Raw genomic sequence first — 23017 nt, 5'->3', positions numbered from 1 at the left:
CAAAACCAATAGTTAAAACACTCAACCATTTACGAAACTACAAACAACCCATCATCCACCTTCGAAGATTTTCAGTGTTTGTGAAAACCGTAGTTGCAGGGACTGTCCCATGCGATTCAACTGCCCTAGACCTATTTGATCAAAGGGAGAATCCAACATCATTCTTCTTATTGCGGATTGTCTTCCTTGGTTTTGTTCTCATACACTTTTTTATCCTCTTCCACCTGGTTATGGCAGAGTTCTTTTAGTTCGCTCTGTGGCATAGCCAGCTAGCCCATCGAAAGTTTGCTATCCCTGCATGTAACACCTTGATTAGCCAGAATGTCTGCCAAATTGTTGGTGTTTCTATGCACATGAGTGAATGTGAGTGTGCGTAGTCCTTGAAGATGAATCTGTATTTTCTGAAGCACCCTTATTAACCTCTAGTGTTTTGTGACTTTTTCCAGCCTCGTTCCATGGCTGATTTTCTCGGCCGCATTGATAACTAACTCTGAATCAACTTCTATTATCACATTCTGGCAGTTGTCCTATTTCAGAGAAACTAAGCATTTCTCCAAAGCCATTAATTCTTCCATGTTGTTGGTGGCTTTTCTTAAATGACAATGGAAGAGGGAGATGATGCTTCCATTTTCATCCCACAGAACTCCTCCAAAGCCAGCCATTCCAAGGTTATCTTTTGAAGCACCATCGATGTTGTACTTTAGAAAACCTTTTGGAGGGGGTTTCTAGTATTCTTTGACCATTTCTCTCATGCTTGTTTTCCTATCCATACCATGTGGAGTGAACCCTTCCAAGTCTAACTACCTGAGAATTCTCAAATCTATTTCTGAGGGAGAATTATTGGGGAGATCCATGACAGTTGTGCCTACTGTCACTTTTAACTGTTTCAAGATCTGTTCCAATAGTTGGAGAGAGGAATTCTTCTCTTCCTTGAATATTCTTTTGTTTCTTTCTTTCCACACATTCCATATTATGAAGCTTGGCGAGAGAGCCCAGGCTGAGTTAAGGAATTCATTGTCTCAGACCTTATTCCTCCAATTGTTTAGGGTGTTAGTGATACAATTTTTGTCTCTGTCAGACTGATTAAAGATGGTGGAAAAATAATCCCATAACCCGGAGGTGAAACTGCAGCTGTTGAGAAGATTTTCCATTGTCTCCTCTTGAGCTTCACAGAGCTAGCATCTGGAGGGCCCCAACATCCCCCTCTTTCTAATTTTGTCATAGGTTAAGATTTTTCTGTGGTTGACCAGCCACATAAAGAGTTTGATCTTCATCCAGCTCTTGCTTCTCCAAAGTTTCTGCCAAATTCTATCCAGATCTTGGGACTCTGGCCCTAAGAGAATATCTTTAGCTTCCTTAATGTTAAAGTTGCCCTCTTTGTTGTTACCCCATCTTAGTTGGTCCTACCCTTTAGTGACAAGAATCATTCTCTAATCCAGCATCCTCTTTAGGGTCTCGGCTCTATTGTCGATTATTCTGTCCCCTCTGCTAATTATTTTTTTGCACACTCTCCATTTTCCAGTATTTTGATTATGATCCCAAAAGTCCTTTACCTTTACCAGTCCTTGGTTATCTGTCTCAAGCTTGAGGCTCAAAAAATCCTCTCTCAAGAGTGTTGGCTCTTGTTGCCACTTATCCTCCCAGAATAGTGCCTGATCTCCATTTCTAATTTCCCAGAAACTGTTTTTTTGAACCACCTCTCTGTTCTCCCAGGCCTTGTTCCAAATGGGAGAGCCCTTTATATTTCCAGACAATCTAAATAGCTCAGAATATTGCCAGGAGCTAGCATATTTTTCCTTCCAGATGTTTTCCCATTGAGCCTTATGATCTTTAACCCACCACCACCAAAGCTTGGCTCCAAGAGCCTTACTGAGAATCTCTAGATCATCTAGTCCTAGTCCTCCTTGGTTCTTATGTTTACAGATTTTTTCCCATGAAACAAAAGCCCATTTTTTCCTAGTTTCCTCCTTGCCCCAAATAAAATCTCTTTGTATATTTCTAAAATGCTATAAGACTCCTTTTGGAACTGGGAGATCAGAAAGCATAAAGACTAGGATAGCATGGAGCACAACTTTTGTAAGGACTAGTCTGCTACCTAGATTTAAATATATGTTCGTCTAATTTTTGACCTTATCTTGCATCTTGTTGATTAACTGTTCCCAAATTCTCTTATGCAAAGGTTTCGCTGTTAGAGGAACTCCCAGATACTTGAAGGAGAGGGATTCTCTTTGAAAGCCAAGAATTCTAGAGGAATGGCAATGTGGGTGTTGAAGAAGAAAATTTTTGATTTGGAAAGATTGACCTCCATACCTGTTGCCATAGCGAAGTCATTCAAGATTTGTTTGTAGGCAAGTGCTTCCTTGACTATGGGAATTCCTTGTAACATGGTATCATCAACAAACTGTTGATCGGTCAGAGCTTGACCATTCTCCGATAGTTGGAGTCCTTTAATTTTTCCCATTACATTAGCATGCTTAATGGACCTTCCGAGCCCTTCCATCATGAGGATGAAAAGAAAAGGAGAGAGTGGGTCACCCGGTCTGAGACCTCTAGAAGGAAGAAAAATTTCAGAGGGAGATCCATTAACTAAAATTGAGGAGCTGGAGGAAGTCACGAGGGCCATGACCCATCTGATCCAATTATGATCAAAACCATACGTAGTGAGCACTTTCCTAATATATGTCCAATTTACTTTGTCATAAGCTTTGGCTATGTCCAATTGCATTATCATACCTGCTTTCCTCCTCCTTGTTAGTGAGTGAACCACTTCATGAGCTTGAATGATGTTATCTAGAATTTGTCTGCCTTCAACATACCCTGATTGTTCACTCGAAACAAGCGAAGGTAGAAAAGGCTTGAATCTGTTGGCCACCACCTTGGAAATTATTTTGTAAACTACATTGCATAAGGCTATGGGCCTGTACTTCTCTGGCATTTGAGCATTTTCTTGTTTTGGTATAAGGGCAATGAAAGAGGTGTTGAGAGCTTTCAAAATCGATCTGTTCAGCCTGGAATCTTCTACTACCCTTAACATATCCTTTTTGACTATTTCCCAACGAGCTTTGAAGAAATCCACATTAAGTCCATCCGGACCTGGAGCTTTGCCGTTTTGCATTTCTTCGAGTACCTCACTGACCTCCTTTTCAGTTATAGGTCTGTCGAGATTACAGTTGTCCCCTTTAGATACTAGCTTAGGTATGTCTTTAGTGAAGTCCTTGATGAAAGGTTCCCTTATTAAGAAGTATTCCTGGGCAATAACTCTGAAGTGTCTAACTAAAACCACTTCTATTTCTTCGTGGGATTGATGGATCTACCCATCCTCATCCTTGATCGAGGAGATCCTGTTGTGGGTCCCGTTAGCTATCGTGGATCTATGGAAAAAATTAGTGTTACGCTCCCCTTCCTTTAGCCATTGAACTCTAGATTTTTGTCTCCAAAAAATTTCCTCTTGTTTGCATAACTGTTCCCATTCTTGATGATGTTTCTCTACCTGATCATTTTTGTTCTTATCAAATCCTTCCTTGATCAAAGCTTGGCTGAGCTCTTGGATTTTATTTTCAAGAGATTTCTTGTCTGCAAAAATGTTTCCAAATTCATTCTTGTTCCAATATTTTAGTTTCATCTTGATGTGCTTTAATCTTTTGTGTAGCAGGAACATTGAAGATCCCTGAAACTGCAGATCTTCCACCCACCATTTCTCAATGTTGCTTCTGAAATCTGGGTGTGAAAGCCAAATATTTTCAAATCTGAAAGGTCGGTTTCTTGGGGTGCCTATGCCCTTGATCTCCATTTGAACCGACCAGTGATCTGAGCCTCCAAAAGGTAGAATTTCTGTGATTATTTCCTTGTTTAAAAGCATGAGATCCTCTGAGATCATAAATTTGTCTAGCTTGGAGGCTACATGGGAATCCCCTCCTCTTTTATTATTCCATGTGCAGAAGCCATTTTTCGTCTCAATGTCCACAAGCTTCATGTTTTCTGAAAAGTTTTGGAAGGATGAGGAGTCTTTGTTTAGAGCTCTTGTGCCACCTTTTTTCTCCAAGAGGGATCTGATCATATTGAAGTCTCCTCCAATGATCCATGGTAACCCTTCATGCCTAGCCCGTAGATCCACCAAGGAGTCTATAAATCTAATTTTGTCATCTAATCTTTGAGGGCCATAAACATTCGTAACTAGAAAAGTGTCCCTCTCTCCTATCGGTTGTATGACCACTGATAAGTAATTGATTGATGCCTTCACATCTATTATTCCAATCTTCATGGGGTTCCAGAGGGTGAGGATACCCCCTGTTGTGTTTTCCACTTTAGCTTCTAGAAACTCAAATCTACTGAGCCATTTGCTATGAATTTGTATTAAATTTTGAATAGAGCATTTAGTTTCTTGGACAAAAATTATATTCGGTGCTATTTGCTTCATTCTGTTATTCATAATTCTCTTTTTTCTCTTGGTACCTAGACCTCTAATATTCCAAGTTGTGAACTTCATGATCAAAGATTGGTGGAGTAACTGGTTAGATCTTTCATCTTACCTGAGTCTACCATGAGTTTTCAGCATTCCATTAGAAGCTCGTTCTGCTTTTTCCTTCCTCTTTTCTTTCCAGGATATCTCGATGCAAGCCCCTGAGTTATTTTTACTGCTTTCACTCCTTCATTCCTATGTTTATCGTTGTTTTTTACTTCCTCCAAACCCTTGGCCGAAGTTTTCCATAGGAATAATTGCTGAATTCTAATGATCTCTTCTTGTGGTATTGATTCTACCCCACTTGTAGTTCCCTGATGTAAGAACCCTTCTAGATCTAGGTTTTCTCTGTCCAGAATCTCTTGTAGCTCATTGTCTTCCATTTCTATCTCACTCTAGTTCATCTCCTGATCCATTTCCAGTTCTGAAACACACATCATTTTTCCTTTATGTTTTTCATTTTCTTGCGTTCATTCATTACCTTCTTCCTTTTCCCTCCTTTCATATCCTTCCTTCATCACTTGATCTTCTCCTACTGTTTCTTCTTCCTCTTCAAGAACTTGGAATTGATTCTGTCTAGCCTTTTGACCCCCCACTTGGTGTTGTTTTGGCCCTTTTTTGCTGTTTTTTCCTTTGTGAACTACTTTTTGAAAACTATCTATATCTTTCATTGTGTTAGTGTTTCCTTTGTTTTCTAATTTGCTAAGAGGACAGTCTCTTAAAAAGTGCCTGTGTTCATTGCAGCTACGACATCTAAACGGAATATGCTCGTAGTCTACTGTCTATACACATTCTTCATCAAAGACCTCCAAGATATCTTCATTCGGAAGAGCTCCAGATAGATCCATCTCCACGCAGATCCTAGCAAAGGGATGTATATTTTCTCCTCCTAGTGGCTTCAACAGCTTTGACAAACCTCCCTAATTTATTGCCTATGGCAGCTAGTGATTCTATTTGCCAATAATCAAGAGGTAGAGAGTAGAGTCTTACCCATACCGGCACTGCAGTGAAGGTCCTTCTCCGAAATGAAATTCATCTTCCATGGCCTCATATAGAGCCCTGCTACTGCATAAAAGTAGGGTCTGCCTTCAAACACTCTGTCTTTATCCTCAATGTTGGTGAACACCACAATAAAGAAACCATTGGACCCTAGATGAAGATCAATTCTTCCTTTAGGTTTCCAGTGGTATATGATCCAAGATTGTAATTCTTTTTCAGTGGGCCATAGTCCCATGAATTTGCATATGATTGCATAAGTTTTCATGTGCTCCCTATGTACCTGCAGCTCAAGATTATTTAAAACTACTCTTGGAGTGAATTCAGCCTTGGGTTTACACGGTCCCTTTCGATTTTTGTCTTTTGTTCCTTCTTTTTTGGCCCTTTATTCGTATTTTGTGCTATCATTCTCCGTCGATATGGTTCCTCTACTTCCTCTTCCCTATTTTTCCTTCCATCCTCCGCATTACTTCTGCCTTTATTCAGAGGTTTTTAGATGTTGTTGACCACCGCTACTTTGTAGGAGGGGGTGGAGCCCCCTCCTCTGTGCCCATCCATGGAAAAAACCTCGTTGCACTGAAACCCTATCTGCTTCTGCTGTGCCTCCACCGCGTCGATCCTCCCATTATCATGCAAATTTCATGTGAGAAGAACCTACAAGAAACTTCTGAGGTTTCAGGTGAGAAAGATTTTTTATATTCTTATTAATATATAATCTTTTATATTATTTTTGATTTCCTTCATTTATTTCATTTTTACCAAAATTATATAATTTTATGTTTTATTGTTATTGGAATTTACATTGTTTTATAAAAAAATTAGATTTATTTCCTTACCCGTCTTTAATATTTCTTTACCTTTTTAGCAAATTATCTTTCCATGTTCTCCTTTAAATTCCTTTCGTTTTTATTCTTTTGTTTTATTTTTTTATGTTAATTCATTCATTTCAAATGTGATAACATTTGTTATTAAATAACATCTAATTATTATCATCCATTTTTATATTGGTATTCTTTGTTGTTTATTGTTTATTTATTTTTTTAATTGTTTTCTGGTTTACTGTTAATTTACTTAATTTCTAATTTATGTTCAGTAAAATTCATTATTCATTAATATTTATTAAAATATGAATATTTGTAATATAATAATATTTAAATATTATTTCTAATTTATATTTTTGTTTTCTTTAACACTTTTTCGCTGTAGGTAACCTAGGTTGACCTAAGTTAAGAAAAGTTAATGTGTAACAATGAAAATAAATACTTAATTATTAAAATAAAATAAATTAATCATTTGGAAAATTGAGACACCAAGAGATGAGGTTCTCGCCAAATTTCATTGGTGAATGGGAAGGGATAATTCATCCATGATAAGGCTTCTAGATCCAATTCTAGATAAGATTAATGAGTTGGAGATAAACATGCATTAAGCTACTTAGCTCAAGAAAGATGCAAGAAAAACATAAAAGGATCATGGAAGAAAAATGCAAGATTTTGTGAGGAAAAGCCTAGGCAAATGGATAAAAATGGTCCGTAAAAGTGGGACACCGCTAATGGAAACGATATCATGAAAGATGGTATTAAATACCCATTGAAGACATCAACCTAGGAAGTCGATCCATGGCAACAACCTTGGCTCAGTGGTGAATTGGAAGAAGACAAGAACCTCGGCTCGGTGGTGAACTGGAAAACGACAATTCTTGGTTGGGTGGTCATGTTGGATTCTCCAAGTGACATTCTTTCCAATTGCTCTTGGTTGAGTCAATTCCATGGAATGTATTGTATGTTTACTCCTTACATTTTATGTTGGGATGTACTCTATTTTTACTATTTACTTTTTATCTTGTTGAATAGCTGAGTACACTTGTTTAGTTGTATGTGTTATCTTTATTTATGGGGATGATTGAATTCTTATGCATCTGACCACTATTGAATCCAAGTATAGATTTAGTGATGCGATCATAGTAGGTAATTATTAGTACTTGGGTCATGTGACTAATGATAGAATCTCCATGTGACCACTATGAATGAGTAGATCTTCTTGTGTTAACTTTATTTATGAGAGGATTTTATATGGATGCATGTGATAACTATTGAATCTAAATTTAATCACAATTAAATTTAGTGAAGGAACATAGTACATCTCTAAAATTATGTGCTATCTCTATTTTTAAGGTGGTAAATATTTATGCATGAGACAACTATGTATGCGAAATAAATATGTTTTAAGGTGGGGAATTTTATAGCCTGTGGATCAGGTTTGGGTTGTTTACACTATGCATTAAGCATCATGAGGCTTGTTTTAGCTACTTATTCATAAGGCATATGATACATATATCAGAAAGGCTTTCAACTATGCCGATAGGACGATGATCATGATATAGGGCAATTCTAGATACCATGTATTCATGATAACACTCTATTAACACTTGTGTTGGGTCATGACATGAATGAAATATGAATGCAAGAATCTTATTACGTTGAATGCCCATGAGTGAATTAGTTTCCCCAAGTTGTCATGTGTGCATAAGGGTTTAATTGGAATGTAAGTCTAATAATTGAATATAAAAGTCCACATCATGGTTCCAATAGAGCATAGCACTATGATCATGATATATGACAATTCCAGCTACCATGTATTGAAGATAACCTTCCATTAACACTTGCCTTGGGTCATCACATAAATGAAATCTGAATGGAAGAGAATGCAAGAATCTTATTATGTTTAATGTCCATGAGTAAATTTGTTTCCCCAAGTTGTCATGTGTGCACAAGGGTTTGATTGGAATTTAAGTCTAGTAATTGAATATAAAATTCATCGTCTTGGTTCCAATAGAGCATAGCATGATTGGCAGTGTTGAACCTTGGGGGTATGTGACATTTTTTCTCTATTTTTTTTTATTTTAGTTGGTTTGTAATATATTTTCTTCTCATTTTTTATTTATTTTTTAAATAGCTTTCTTTTGATTTTTTAAAGTTTTTTTTTTTTTTTTTTAAGTTTTTATTTTCTTTACATTTTTCTTTTCATGTTTAATTTAATATATATCTATATCTATCTATATATATATATATATATATATATATATATATATATATATATTTAGTTTTAGGCAACACTTCACTTTAATATTTCATTATTTCTTATTTGAAGGTTGCATCTCTACTATATTTATTGGTGTTCTTGATCATACTATCCATCTTGGTTGTCATGATGAACCATGGTATGTGGTTTGAAATATGTTGACCTATGTTATTTGAAATGTGTTGACTTTATAACAGTGACGTGATTTTTTTGAAAGAGTTTATGCTAAGATTATAAATCATAGAAGACTGCATGCTAATACTTTTTTCTTTTACACTTAATTAAAAAATGTTATAAAATTAAATTCAAATAAAAAATTTATAGAATATTTTGATTTTGAGATGATAGATGGTTTTTGAGCATGTGGTATTGATGAGTCATGATATTGATCCAAATTATTGTAACAAATCTCATTTACACATTAATAAATATATGGTAAAGTGAGCATGAATCTCCATGGTTAAAAATATTGTTATATTGTAAGTCTATTATAACTATCAATGTTTTTATGTGCTTATTAATTGAATTTAAATATAATTACAAAATCATTAGTTTAATTTATAAGGTAAAATGCATCTTAACTTATAGCTACGACTTATATATTATATATTTTAATGTGATATGTATATTACGATTTTATTTTATCTTAAAAGTTGTCTATAATTATATTAATAAAAACAAAATTATAATATAAAAAATTGAATTTTATTATTTTTAATTTTTATATTTTATAAATTAATGTAAAAAAATTAACAACTTTTTTTAAGGAAAAAAAATTAATGATAAAAAAATCCATATTTAATAAATGAGAAACAATATATATATATAGATAATCATTAATCTACAAAAATTAGTGTTTTTCTATGTCATAAATTATAGTGTTTTTCTATTAAATGTCATAAATATCATTTTCAATTTGTTGATGATAACTCTATTTTCTACGCTAGTCTTAGTGTGTAAAAGTAACCTAAGTTATATAAGTCAATTAAACTTTCGGTGTCCAAATTCACCTTGTAATTTTATATTTATGTAGTTGTAAGTGATCCTCGGATAAGACTTAATTATTAATATTAAGTTGATATTTGTATTAGAATATGTATAATATAATAAGGTTGGGCAATTTTTTTAGTTTTTATTATTTTATATTTATTTATAAATATTGAAGTTGGAAATATGGGACCAAGAATATATTTGATTGGCACGTAAAAAAAATTATATTAATGAAAAAATGTTTTCATTTTTATTTAAAATATTAAGGAAAAACACATGAGTGTCCAAATCAAGGAAAAAATAGAGAAAAGTGACCATGCCCATAGTTTCATCTATTTAGAATTATCCAAAAATGAAAGGGAGAAAGACTACTACCATAGAACAACATAACTAGAGAGATATATTATGTTGGGTGGAAAGAGAATGATAAGCATAGCAGTAGAGAAATGCATTCTAAAGAAGGGAAAAAGGAAATTTATTTCCCATATATATAGAGTGCATAGCTAAAAAAAAAAGGAGGTATATATTAAAAGCAAGATGTTGTTAGAAATTTATTAAGAAGGAAAGAAAAAAAGTAGCACTAAGTGAAAATAATTGAAATACTTATTAACTGGGGGTTAATGAAAGGAGTATGTGGTTTCCTACTTTATTTTTAAGGGTTAAAACAAATAAATAAGTTACTCTCTTCTTTAATTGATATGATTTCAATAATTTATTAACTCCCTTTTATACCTAGAATAAGTGTGGTTTGAAATATATATATATGTGTCAGATTTATATTTAGTATTATCAAACTATATGTACGTAGATATAACTCCACATACTACAACATGGTATGAATAGAAAAAGTGTCTTTCAGATCAATGTTAGGAATTTCTATTTAACTGTTAAGATCAACCGCTTATAAATATGGTATTGTTGAGATGAGTGTTTACTTGTAAAAAATATGTAAACATGCTTTCGAGAAAGGACACGATATCTACAAGGTACAGGAATATCACAATTATATTTTGTTGAATCCTTCCTATAATATATATGAGCTTTGGCTCGAGTGAGAATTTGAGAAAGCAAGATTTACTTAAGAAAAACTAATATTGTAGTGGTAAGGAAATATTTCAAAAATAGTAACTAAATAAATATGGAAATATCAAGGTAATGAAAATAGTACTATTCAACGAAAAAAATACATATTTACAACTTGGCAACTATAATAAAATAATAATGTGTACAATGTAACTTTAATTGAGAGTGATTTCCAATGAGTTGATTATATTGAGTTGATTTAATGATATAGTACATATCCAAAATATAAACAAAAGATATTGTTTCAATTATATTCATGTACAAAATAAGAATAAGAATAGGCATAAATGTTAATTTACGAATTCGGTATATACAAAAGATATATACTTTACAATGAGACTAACTCATCCAAGTCTTTACATAAACAAAAGATATTGTTCAATTATATTCATGTACAAAATAAGAATAAGAATAGGCATAAACGTTAATTTACGAATTCGGTATATACAAAAGATATATACTTTACAATGAGACTAACTCATCCCAGTCTTTTTTAAATTGTTTAAATAATAATAGAATAAAACATTCTAATTGCTAAAATAAGGAACTAAACATTGTTGGCTACGTAACCATGCAAGAAGATATGAGAAAAATTGATGAAATCTCAGATACATAACAAAAGAAGAGAAAAATAGATACGCCAACCATGTGTATTCTGAACCCAGTTGAATAAAATAAAATAAATTTAATACTAAATTTAATTGTGTTAGGAGAACTCCAACTAAACTACTTAAGAAAATTCATAGTCATTCATATACAAACAAACAATATGTCATACTGAGTGTTAAAACTCAGATTAAATCTTGAAGTTAACTACATAATTAAAGTTTAATATAATAAATTTCAATCAATTTTATGGGAATGGTTGTAAACGGAACGACCATCGCCACAAAAAGTTCGCAACAACGGCCACACCATGGAAAAACCCTGCACAAGAAAGAAAAAGCTCGAGGGAACTCTTACCGGATAGGTAAATGGTATTCATAAAAAAGGTAAGGTAATGTTTAGGGAAATGCTTTGAAGGTCTAACTTATATGAAAAAAATGGGAAATTTTGTGGTTAGGGTTTATCATTTAGATTTCCACAATAAACCTAAATTTTAGAAGAAAAGGTTTAGCCAAGAATTACCTTGAGTGTTTTTTTCTCAAGCCATGTTGGCTATCAATACCAATAGGAAGCAACAATTAGAATAGTCTAGTGAACAAAAACAAAAAATGTACATAGCGCACTGAAATAAATTCTTCGTCAAATAATTAACGAAATATATTAACGAGACAAAGGATGTTTAAAAAAAAATATTGAATTGGAAAAACATGGTATAGTTACCTGATAACAATTAACTGAGTTCATTGTAATGCATAGTTTTCAAATCCAGCTTAATAGGTGAATCTTCCAATGAAACCCTACAAGGGCATAAGGATAAGAACCTTTAATGTGAATTCTGAACTAAAAATTCCTATGTAATGGGAACATGGGGGTTATGTGACCCTGAGGAGGAATGTCAAAAAAATAGTTCCCTCTTCCATGTAGACATTTGGACCCAAAATGTGCTAAAGAATTGAACTTAGGAACACTTTAAATGATCCTAATTGAAAACCCCAAGAAAATTATTCTAAGTTTTATATATATATATATACCTTTACCTTTACTTTTACCTTGACCTTGTTAAAAGAAAAAAAATATTAGCGGAATAAAAAAAATCTAACCTCATGCAATTTAGGGTTGAATTGAATGAATGTGGTGGCACTCCTTTCTAAGAAACCGAGCCTGGAATATACTTGGTGCTTACAAAGAGATGTATAAGTAAGAAAATTAGGCCAGTGGGTATTTTGTTTTAACTACAACCGACTTTTAGATATCTAAGGAAGCATTAAAGAAAAACCCAAAATGAAGTAGTAAAACAGGGCATTTCAATATCACATTAGAGACCCGTAGTAACCATAGAAATATTGGGATTCATTAGGAATAAAAACCTCCTAGTCACTAAGATTGTTTCATAAAAGTATACGGTTCTAACAAACCAAGAAAATACTTTTGAGACCTAGACGTAGATAAATTATGGTAATGTCTATAAACCCTGAGGAAAATTTAGAAAAGCACTGATAAAACCATCAATATGAAGTCATTTTGTTAGAAATTGCGACTCTAACTGATGACAGGTAAAGCATGGAGACCAAGACCAATATGCCAAAGTTAAAATGAAGATTCCAAAGACTCAAAAGTACAAAGCCTATGATATTCAAGTGGGAACGAAGTGGCGTGCTCCAACATATGAATGGTGTGGTATATCCAACATGAGTGGCAAAGGATCCAAGGACATCATAATGGATGACTGTGTGAGTTTGTGGACTAGACTTACGACTTTGATAAATTATGAGTCACACATTGTAATTATAGCAAATCTACATGTCATAGATTGCTTTGTAATGGTCCGTTGTGGAAATTGAAATGTTTTATGTACCTAGTATCTTCTTAAGCTTGGAGTATATTAAAAGGGCATTTACTTGAAACACCCGAAGAGGCATGGATACCCCTTTGTTATGTGTTCCCTAGTGACATCAAGTTGTGGAATCAACCACTCGGTAGGTACAAGGGTGGCAGGTGTACTCGTATCTAAGCTTGATATGTAATCGAAGAATTGAGTCTTCGATTAAGTGGGGGAATTGTGAGATGGAATAATCTCAAAGTGTAAAGGACCAAGTCAAAGAAAGTTCATCAAGAAGTTGGATGAACCATGTATGTGAAGGACTTCCTATTAGACCAGCGGTTGTAGCGGTTGGGTACCCATGCATTTCGGTGGATGGTTGTTCCTTTATATGGACATTGACAATTTGATGATGTCTACATGAAAAAGGTAAAACGTGTAATTGTGATATTGGACCAGAACTAGACTTTTCAGGGTGATATTGAGACAAGTACTCATTAAGGGGGGTGTTGGAATATGCAATTTTGTTAGGTCACTATAATACTAGGATTACCCCATTACTATTGTAGTTGTATCCCTTACTAATATTGTTGCGCCCCTATTGTCCCCATATTTTTACTACTGTGCCCCATAGAATCCCTCTATTGTTATTTTTGTGGCTTTATATTATTATTGTTAGGTCGATTGGGTTATATTATGACTCCATAGACTCTTATATATAGAAAGGAGGTTTTTTCATTTGAATCATCCAAGAATTGTTCATTTGTGTAATGTAAAGGAGATTGCCTGCTCAAAGAGGCTGAATTCTAAGGCATTGATCTCTTTTTTCTATCTTTTTGTGAGCTGGTTCCATAACATTTGGTATCAAAGCTTTGGATTCTAGGGTTTCGTTGCTCCAAATAGGTCATTATGGCATTTTCGCTATAACTTATTTCTGTGACGTTTCAAAAGTGAAAAAAAATCCATTTGAAACGAAATCCAACTGAACCTCGGGTCCGAATTTCAGATATTTTTGCGCTATATTTGCGGAGATATGATCTGAGGAAGTTGGTCTGTTTGCAAACTCCTAAATTACATTCCAAATAGGTGACCTAGGGAAAATCGTCATAACATTCTCTCTGAGCATCGGACTTAAATTTTGTAAGAAGGTACAGAAAGGGGATGGACTGTGGTTTCTTGTACATGTTTTTCAGTGCCATAAGTTGAAACAGTGACACGTGGCACTTCATACAAGTTTGCTCTTCTGGGAAGGTCTATAATCAGGTCATCCTGGGAAATTGTGCATAACTCTTTCTTGGAGAATCCAATTTGGATCAGACTGGTGGCATTGGAAAGAGGACGCAGAGGGCTACTACAGGTCGTAATTTCAGAACTGGATGATCCAAAATTACAAAGGTACATCAGATTCAATATCAAGATCCTACAAAGCGAAAAAAGGTGTGTAGTTTTTTTTAAATTTTTGCTTAAGCTTGGTTTGAAAAATTAATTTGAATGAATTCAAAGTGCATAGTAAAGCATTATTATTGGTAATTGATGCCCTGAGGAAAAAAATGCAAACAACTAGTAAGCAACCTAAAAGCTCTAGAATGACTCATGAAGAAGAGGAAGAAATGCAACATGATATATCAAAATTACAAGACCAAGTGCAACAAGTGTCACTTGCACAAAAAGTAACAAAATCTAAGATGAAAGATGTAGAAGCTAAGATGGATGGTTTAAAGAAAGGTGTAGAAGCTAAGATGGATTGTTTAAAGAAAGGTGTAGAAGCTAAGATGGATGACATGGAAGCTAAGATGAATGGCATGGATGCTAAAATGGATGGCATGGATGATAAGATGGAAGAATTGAAGATAAATATGAATAAGTTGCTACAAGAAATGGTCACTAATGGTGAAAGGGTAGTAAAGGAAACTCATGATGAGAACAAAAAAAATGTAAATCATGATTCCATAGACTCTAATGTTGGATCAAAGACCCACCATATTCCAAAAATCGATATGAGAAAGTTTTATGGAAAGGATCCCGCAACATGGATATTATAGATGGAGTAATTTTTCGATCTCAATAATGTGCAAAACACACAAAAAGTACGTATTGCAATTTTATATTTGAAACCAAATCAGTTTGTATGGTATCAATGGCTTTGCTCTCGTAAACAAATTATCACTTGGGCAATTTTTACGGAAGAATTGACAACACATTATGAGGATACAAAAAGAGACACTTTTTTAGCCAATTGATAAGTCTCAAACAAAAGGGTTCAATAATGGATCATATTGAGGAGTTCCAAAAATTGAACATAGGGGTAAAAAAAATTTTAGAGGAGCATAAGATTGATGTGTTCATAGGGACTTTAAAGGATAATATCCAACATGATGTTTGCCTTTAGGAACCTGATTCATTAGAGAAGGCATTCAGGTTAGCAAGAAAAATGGAAAGCAAAATTATGGCAACCAGGAAGCATACGAGTCACAACTATAAAGATGGAAGTGTTGTTACCCCTAGCCTTCCACAACCTATAAGGTTGACACCACAGCAACTGGAAGAAAAAAGAGCAAAAGGGCTTTGTTACAATTGTGATAGTAAATACACTAAAGGTCATAAATGTGCCAAGAAGAAATTATTCTACATAGATTGTGAAGAGGAAGAAGAAAAGGAGAAAGAAAGGTCAAAGGACGAGGATATAATCCAGGAACAAAGCCTAGATAAAGAAGAAATTAATCCGACCATATCTTGTAATGCATTCGCTGGAATTACCACTCCTCAAACCATCAAGATAGAAGGACGAATCAAGAAGAAAAGTGTAATAGTGTTGATTAATTTAGGAAGTGCCCACAATTTTATTCATTGTAAGGTAGCAAAAGAATTGAAATGCTTCCTATATCCAGCACCAGAGTGTCAAGTGATGATTGGAAATGGAGGAACGATAAATTGCTCTGGAAAGTGGCATAATATCAAGCTATCCATGGGAGAATATATATTGACTAGGCCAATGCTTTCCATTCCAATGGGAGGTGCTAATGTTGTACTAGGAGTCTAATGGCTACAATCCTTGGGTACAAAAGCTTTTAATTTTCAAGAACTTTTCAAGAAATTTTCTGCCGAAGGAAAGGAAGTTGAATTAGGGGGTATTGCAGGGAAACCGAGAAAGATAATCAGCTCTAACGGTATGACAAAGCTTCTAAAAAAGGAAAAAAGAGGTGTAATTGCTCAATTATGTTCGCTAGATGTTTCCACATCGGAATCATCTATTTCTCCAGATCTCCAAAAAGTCTTTGACAATCATTCCAAGGTATTTGAGACTCCCAAAGGTCTCCCACCTATTCATGATCATGATCATGCTATTCATCTGATTCCAGGAAGTGTTCCTCCAAACATTAGGCCGTACAGATATCCCTATGCCCAAAAGAGTGAAATTGAATGTATGGTTGCAGAAATGCTAGAGGCTAGTATAATTCAACCTAGTCAAAGTTATTTCTCTGCTCCAGTAGTATTGGTGCACAAGAAGGATGGATCATGGCACATGTGTCTGGATTATAGGGAGCTCAACAAGCTGACTATTAAAGATAAGTTTCCCATTCTTGTCATTGATGAATTATTGGATGAATTGCATGGATCAATTTACTTCACCAAGTTGTATCTTCCTTTAGGATATCATCAAATCAGAATGAAGACTGAAGACATTCCAAAAACAACATTTAGAACTCATGAGGGTCATTATGAATTTTTTGTCACGCCTTTTGGCCTTGCCAATGCACCTTCTACATTTCAAGGTTTGATGAATTCCATTTTCAAACCCTTCCTTAGAAAATTTGTGTTAGCATTTTTTGATGATATACTAATCTACAACAAGTCTTGGAAGGATCATGTTGAACATGTTGACAGGGTGCTACAACTATTCGAGGAGAAACAATTATATGCAAAAAGATCCAAATGTTTCTTTGGAATACAAGAGGTGGAATATCTAGGTCATATTGTATCTCATGAAGGAGATAAGTAGACCCTAGCAAAATTAAAGCCATTAAGGAATGGAAAATCCCCACATCGATAAAGCATCTGCAAGGATTTCTCGGGTTGACAGGGTATTATCGCAAGTTTGTGAAGAAATATGGGATAATAGTAGCACCTCTAACAACATTATTGAAGAAAGATGCATTTTCATTGACTCCAGAAGTAACAAAGGCCTTCGAACATCTTAAAGAGGAAATGTGCGAAGCACCAATCTTAGCTACACTAGACTTCATGAAATCCTTTATTGTGGAATGTGATGCTTCAGGAAATGGAATTGGTGTTGTTTTAATGCAAGATGAAAGACCCATTGATTTTGAAAGTCGTCCAATCAAGGGAAGTTTTTACACAAAGCTATTTATGAGAAAGAAATGTTGGCAATACTACATGCACTTAAGAAATGGAGACCCTGCCTAATGGGAAGACACTTCAAGGTAAAATTGGATCATGATAGCCTTAAATACATTTTAGAACAAAGATTATCCTCTGAATAGCAACAAAAGTGGGTCACAAAGATGTTGGGTTATGACTTTGAAATCATCTACAAAAAAGGGAAGAAAAATGTGGTGGCAGATGCACTCTCAAGAAAGGATGAGGATGTGGAAGCATTGTTGTGCGCCATTTCTATTATCGAACCAGATTGGATAAACGAAGCAAGGGAGGAATGGAAGAATGATGAGGAAGTATGGGCACTTATTTGAAAGCTACAACAAGATTCCAGTACATCTAGTAGATTCAGCTGGCAAAATGATTCATTATGGTACAAAGATCACTTATACCTCTATAAGAATTCACAACTCAAGCAAAAAATTCTTATAGAATTGAACACTTCTCTCTTAGGAGGGCACTCAAGATTTTTAAAAACTTACCACAGGGTTAAGAAGGAATTTTTTTGGGATGGCCTTAAATCGGATATTCAAAATTTTGTGGTGGAATGTTTGGTTTTCCAACAAAGTAAAGTTGAAACAATTAAGACCTCGGGTCTATTACAACCTTTATACATTCCAAGCCAATGTTGGGAGGAGGTTTCAATGCATTTTATCACAAGTTTATCGAAGTTTGAGGGAAGGAGGGTCATCATGGTGGTAGTTGATAGACTTACCAAGTATGCACACTTTTGTGCATTATCACATCCATTTAAAGCCAATACAGTTTCTACTGCATTTATGGAAACAATTCAAAAGCTACATGGAAACCCAAATATTATTGTAAGTGACAAAGATCCCATTTTCACTAGAAATTTTTGGATATAATTATTTTCTTGTCTTGGTACTCAGTTAGCTCATAGCTCATCTTATCATCCTCAATCTGATGGGAAAACTGAGATAGTAAGCAAACTTTTGAAAGGATATCTTCGTTGCTTTGTATCTGATAAACAGACACAATGGGTCAAATGGTTGCCTCTAGCTGAATGGTGGTATAACACTTCCTTCCTTACAGCAACAAAAATGACCCCATTTATGGCACTTTATGGATATCAACCACCATCCATCACATCATATTTAAGAGAAAATTCTAAGGTTCAAGTAGTGGAACATCACATCGAACATAAAAAACAAGTCCTCCAACTCTTAAATGATAATCTCGTGTTGGCACAGAATAGAATGAAACAACAAGCAGATCAACATCATAGCGAAAGAAGTTTTGATGTAGGCAATTGGGTACTCCTACAGCTACAACCATATAAGAAAATGACCCTCAAGCAAGCTAAGAAGGATAATAAATTATCACCAAAGTATTATGGTGCATACAAGGTGTTGCAAAAGATTGGTACTATGGCATCCAAATTGGAGCTTCCTGCGGCGTCTCAAGTGCACCTAGTTTTCATGTTTCATGTTTAAAGAAGGTTATAGGTGACAACCTCCCAGTTCAAACAATATTGCCAAAACTTAACGAGGAAGGAAAAATAATATTGGAACCGAAACCACTCACAGAAACAAGAACTCGACAGCTACGAAATCGATCAATTTCAGAGTATCTCATCAAGTGGAAGAACTTATCCGCTAAAGATTCCACATGGGAGGATGAGAATTTTATACAAAAGCATCCAGAACTACTCAAGCGTTGAGGACAACACTTTTTTGAAGGATAGGGGCATGTTAGGTCCCTATAATACGAGGATTACCCCATTACTATTAAAGTTGTATCCCTTATTAATATTGTTGAGTCCCTATTGTCCCCATATTTTTATTACTGTGCCCCATAGAATCCCTCTATTGTTATTTTTGTGGCTTTATATTATTATTGTTAGGTTGGCTAGGTTATATTGAGACTCCATACACTCCTATATATAGAAAGGAGGTTTTTTCATTTGAATCATCCAAGAATTGTTCATTTGTGTAATGTAAAGGAGGTTTCCCCCTCGAAGAGGCTGAATTCTAAGGCGTTGATCTCTGTTTTCTATCTTTTTGTGAGCTGGTTTCATAACAAATTCCTATTTGTCTCTGTTGTGACTCTCTATGTAAAGGAGTATGATCTTATTCTTTAGGGTTGTTATATCTAGATATTCCTAGAATGGTGTGTGGTTGAGATATTCTCTCAAGCAGGTGATTGTGTGTCCAAGACAGTCTACCTATCTTGAGACAACACTAAATATATTTATATGTAATCTTATTTGATGTGAATATATGATATCATGTGAACTATCAAAAGTTAACTTAGTTACCCTCCAAAGCCTATATGAAGTTGTCACTTGAGTGATAGGCCCAAGGCCAAACCTTATGTTAAATCATGCACTGAAGCTAAAACCCTAGTAGAATGAAAACCTCAAAATAGGAAACAAAAATGACAAAATGACATGGACAATTTAGTAGTCATTCAGACTGAACCAAACCTTTGTGCAATAAGCTCTATTGGATTACACCTGAGATATTCTAGATTCCCACATAAATGTTTGTCACATGGGTGGGCCCTAACCATTCCCTATAGGTGATCCATGTGATGAAGGAACCCCACACATGACCATATATTCAATGTGATATGGAATGCCTAGTTTTTACAAGTTTGTTTGGGGTTTTCTTTCAATCATCCATGATAATTTAAAATGGCTTTTGGTGTAAAAGGAAAATAATCCCCTCTCGCTCACTCTTCTTATTATGAATGCGACACCAAGGCTATTTTTTCCCATAGAGAAGGGTCACCACTTGCATGGAATGTGACCGTAAGATGCTTCATGTCAAAGTTTTTGTATTTTGTATTTTTTTAAGATTATTTCCTCCGGGTATGAATTTGGGTCCTGTCCAGGGTCTCTAATTGAGTTTATTTAGGGTATTTGTGTGCAAATGTCTACAAAGGCACAAAAGGTCTACAGACCTCCTAATCAATTTTCATGGCCAAGGAAGGTTTATTACATAAGTATCTAACTCACTTATCTCATTTGTAACCTTCTTTGTTGTATGTGTTTGGGTTTGAAGCCACTTGTTGGTTACAACGGTGGGAGTACCCCTAATGCTCCTATTTCTTTGTGGATTTTACATTTTCAAATCATGTTCTTATGTGCATACCATTGTAGGGTATGTGGGAAGATTCATTTTTAGTTCACTTTGGAAATTATAAACCTAAACAAATCCAATTAATTTTTATCGGTTAATTCACCCCGTCGGTCAAATTCTATGTTCTTGATTATCATTTCTCTCGCTAATATTTCTAGAGAAAAGTCAAAAGTATGATTTATCATACCGTTATTTTCCACATGTTAGAAATATGAGGGAGAGCGATTACACAAGACACAAAACACACTCAAATTTTATTAATCTCACTGACATTACATATATAGGAATACATTATACTTCTAGATTCGAGAATCATGGATCTATATTATTAAAAATAACTAAAGCAACTATTAACTTAGAAACTCACACAATTACAACTCACCATAACTTGGATGTCATGGAAGAAATACTTCCAACACCCTCCCTTAATTCTTACATGACAAATAAATAAAATAGACATTACAACAATAAATGAATCTCTGCCAAATATTTCTAATAAGGTCATCACTAGGACTCATATCCACTTTGAAATCTCATGGTTTCTATTCTTTCCTTCACCACACTTTCGAGGTTTCCACTTGATCCATTTAAGATATAATTGCTTTAGACCATCATTGAAGTGATTTGTAGAATTTATGTTTCTCAACCTCGTGGAACACAATGGTTTAGTCTCCATACTGAACCATCCTATGAAACTGCCACCATCTATTGAATACACGACCCTCCGCAACCTTCATCAGTTATCTAGGATAACATTTTGGGTATCAAATGTCTTCAACAGACAATTCTACAACTTGACCTTGTGTAAAATACAGTTATCTAGGATAACATTTTGGGTATCAAATGTCTTCAGCAGACAATTCTACAACTTGACCTTGTATAAAATAACATGTACTGATGCTCCCGGAGCACGACGAGTCACACCATCTTCACCTTATTAAGAACTACATGTGACTAATGCTCCTAGATCACAACGGGTCACATTAATTTGTTAAATAATTGACATATTATTTATAGTTCTCCGTATTTGATCATCTCACTCTAGATGCGTGAAACACCATCCTTATATGCATTAAAAAATTTACGCATATCATTCCATCTTTATTATATGAACAACAAAGACTCACAAATATACTCTATATAAATTACCATAAACAACAAACACTCAAAAATATAATATATATAAATTATCATAGTAACCACTCTAACTACATGATTAATTAACATATTAAAAACCATGCACATGGTCCCAACCATACTATTATGACATGAAAGTCTTAACGCCAGCAATATGCGTTTAGGATTGTTTCCTTCTCCGCTAAGTTTGCATTCTGACATCGAAATTTAAACTCATGGAGCTAAAATGCTTTCAAAACAATTTAAAATCTTTCAAAATGATTTAAACACTTTAAAAACAATTTAAAATTCTTTTACAGATGTTGAAAATCCTCAACAGGGCCCGGTACGAGAAATTGTCCTCGTTGTGGAACGGCCTGTCGCGGGCCTGAGCCTCGGTCAGCGCTCAGTTTGACTTTCAAACACAAATAAATCCCGGAGCATTACACGAAGGATGGCTCACCAAATGGATTATACATGGATCCGCGATCCACACCAAACACATGATCTGTATTGTGTCCCAACACCGCCATAGAGTTCACACCAGAATCGTCAAGATTTGTCCATACCATATTAAAAAAAAAAAAATCAAGTAAAAGGACCATTAATTAATGCAAGAGTGGTTGTCACCATTGAGTACTGCAAGATCTCGATCCATTCCCATGCTCTGGATGTGAGGCATTAGAAACGTCATAGGAACGTACATTTGAAGTAAATCACTTAACGTTTCCTTTTTTAGCATTTCTTCCCTAATGGCTTACACATAATAGACAAGCGCGATTTTACTAAAGAATCAGTAGATCAGCGGCATGATCTCTTCTTTGAACTAAATTAGCTTTCCTGTACACGGTAAGAGGCGATCCACATAGACAGTCGTTCTGAGCAAATGCACCAGCAGGAAAAATATTCAGTGGATTCCCTTAGGAATGTCGCCACACACACCGCAATCCCACTAATTGTAGAAAGATGCCTTCAGTTTTTATCTTTTTTATTAAACTGTTCTGCGCCATCAGAAAGGAGACAATCTGCAAACATTGGAGGAACTGCCCCAAACGCTGGAGTTCAATCAACCCAGATAAAAATACATCCTCTACAACTGAAGCATATTGATGTGAAATCCAAACAGAGAACGAGGGACACTTCCGCTCAATTTACTGAAGCTGAGATCAACATAGGTTAACTGCAGCACACCCCCTGTATTCTGTATCCCGCTGCTCAATTGGTTCTTGGAAAGAACAAGATATTCAAATGACGATGGCAAAGAACATATGGAACTAGAGAGCACATTCTTATTGAGATCCAGACACACTAAGGGAGTGAAGTTCTGGTTTGGTAATGTCTAGCTTATTTTATTCCCTTTTTACAACG

Source organism: Pinus tabuliformis, chromosome 2_1 (assembly GCF_031772625.1).
Source record: "Pinus tabuliformis cultivar Carrire ecotype Pingquan chromosome 2_1, CPIR1, whole genome shotgun sequence".
Taxonomy (NCBI): Eukaryota; Viridiplantae; Streptophyta; class Pinopsida; order Pinales; family Pinaceae; genus Pinus; species Pinus tabuliformis.
The sequence above is the reverse complement of the archived record's forward strand: the minus strand, read 5'-3'. Positions refer to the sequence as shown.